General features: G+C 37.7%; 1 pseudogene; it reads left to right on the top strand.

Moving 5' to 3' along the window:
• LOC137988670 (exonuclease 3'-5' domain-containing protein 2-like) overlaps window positions 1-2,500 on the top strand; it is a 25,267-nt pseudogene that overhangs the window by 14,800 nt on the left and 7,967 nt on the right.

Below are 2,500 nucleotides of genomic sequence, written 5' to 3' on the forward strand. Positions count from 1 at the left end.
AGACTGCATGTTTATCTCTTAAAATGGCTTAGATAGAAAAGATGCAAATTTTCGTCATAGTAGCACTTTGAGTTACCCCACTTTTAGAGATCTGCCATTGTGCTGTAGACATCCTCCACATGTCTTCTAAGGGTATGTGTATGGAGTTATTTTTATGTGGCTTCTGGTGAATACATGCAAGTCGTACCTGGTTTACTTCACAGTTTCCAGAAGATGAGCCTTGATGCCTTAGCCAAGAAAATATTTGGTGTTAGAATGGATAAGTCCTGGAGAATTTGATGCAGCAACTGGGAAGCTGCAGAATTCAGCATACCGCAGATTGAATATGCCATGAATGATGCATTGGTTGCAATTCATATCTTTCTTAGGTTGGTTAACATAAAGACAAGGCACAACAAGGATGAAAGAGGCACGTATGATTCGCTTGGTTTTTGTCCAGTGAACGAGAATCATTTTGAAACTGAAAATGATTGGAATTCTCAAGGTGCTTGCAACAAGTTTGAACACACAGAACAGTCTTCTTGTGTATTGAACAATTGTGATGTGGAGAACAACAAAACAGATTTCACACTGAATCAGTCGGGAGACTGTCCAGAGCATTGCATGCTTGCCTGACCAAGAACCAGCTGTCAAACAACATCTTAGTACTTTTAGGTTAGAATCTTTGAAAAATAAGAATCCCACACAGGAGGGTTTGAATTTTGGAAATATTAGTGATGATAAGTTTATTCGTGACAGATTAGCATTAAAAGAGGCTTTGTTTGGTGATTCTAAAATTTGTTATGAAGCTATAGTAGATCTCAACAAGTTTGAGTCACCTGAGATGGAAGGATACCTTTTCATGGATGAGGTTACCAATTTTCTTAGAGACCCATGCTTTACTCAAAGAGCAGGCTCTCTGTGTCAGGGTGTGGTTGACATTGCATTCAGGGGAAAAAAAAAGAACTTTGTCTCAAACGATGAGGATGAAAAAGATGAATTTAGTTCTTGTAGTGCAGAGAAGCTGCGAAAGCCTCATAAAAAAGGCACAACGAGAAAAACACCACTGTACATGAACTGCATGCTGGCAGCTCCTGATGGATCCAGACTTTGTACTCTGGATCGCAAGAAGGCAGACTGGTACATCGAGAGAGGAATAGGTATGATGTTCAGTCATTTCTTAGTTTTTAAGTTTAGATTTGGTCTTTATTCAAAACCTTGTGTTTGGAAAGGAAGCTGGCATTGCACACTGTATGATGAAACTGAGCTTGTGTATGATTTCTTCAGACGTCTTTGGTTCTACCGGATCTCTTTATCTCAATGACAAAAGAATTATTGTTATTGTTACTGTTCATTGTGGGATCCCTGCATCTCCCTTGTTAATGACTGGGACAAGTTCACTTAAACCATGTTTTCATGTACTTCTTCATTCTGCTTGTAGAACTATTAAGCAGACAAGGAATCTAGGCAATCTCTCATCTAAATTTTATGTTTAAATGTTCATGTGCAATAATTTATTTTATTATTCTACTGTATTAGTTATTGTACAAAAAAACGCACGAACAACGCACATACAAAATTATTCCATGATATTGTACAGTTAGTTATTTGTACACTTGGTTATTGAACAGTAGAGAATCGGTTTGACTAAGTTTAGTTTGCTGACGTTGCCCTGCATGCCCAAATCTGTCACACGTTCTTGCTTGTTTACAATACATCTGCTAAAAAGTTAGTGCAAAAAAGTTGTATATAAGAAATAGCTCATTAGATGTTTTGGTGTAAAATATTGCTAGTATTTCTATTCATTGTTTGTATTTTGACTCGCCCTAGTTGGCTTGTCAAAATACAGCACAACTCGTAAAAATACTCAGCGGTACTACACACCAAAACATCTACATTTGTAATAAGATATATGTATTATGTAGAGAAAATTTCATTTAATATATTATGAGGTGGAAGCTTGTTGTTTTCTATGGATCATCCACTCAAGAACTTTCATCATCATCATCATCATCATCATCATCCGCCCTTGTCGTCTATGACAACGAACGTCTTTATATAGGCCTTCTCACAACGTTTCCATGTTTGCCATTGCTACGCTTAGCATTTGTTGCCTGTTACGTTTTGGGTGTTGTCGTGTCAACACCCAAACGCTCTCTGTTACGTCTTAATCTGCTTCCTCTTGGAGTCCAAATTGTAGCATGGTACATCCACCTATTATCATTCATTCGCCCTAAGAGACTGGCCCATTGCCATTTTAGTCTTGTGAAAGTGGTCAGGAGATCTTGTAGACCCATTTTTTCTCGGATTTCGCTTGCTGTTTTGTGATGTCACCAAGTAACATTGTGTGCTCTTTGTGTTGATCTCAGTTTCAGAACTATAATTGCCCCTAGTTTTATTTTGATGGGTGGAAACACAATTTGTGACACTGGGGACATGCAAAGTAATAATTTCTACAGGTAACCCAGTAAAAACCGAATCACTGATAGCTTTGTAGTAATAAATTCCCTTTTCCTGATTT

This window comes from Montipora foliosa, unplaced genomic scaffold, assembly GCF_036669935.1.
Source record: "Montipora foliosa isolate CH-2021 unplaced genomic scaffold, ASM3666993v2 scaffold_425, whole genome shotgun sequence".
Lineage (NCBI taxonomy): Eukaryota > Metazoa > Cnidaria > Anthozoa > Scleractinia > Acroporidae > Montipora > Montipora foliosa.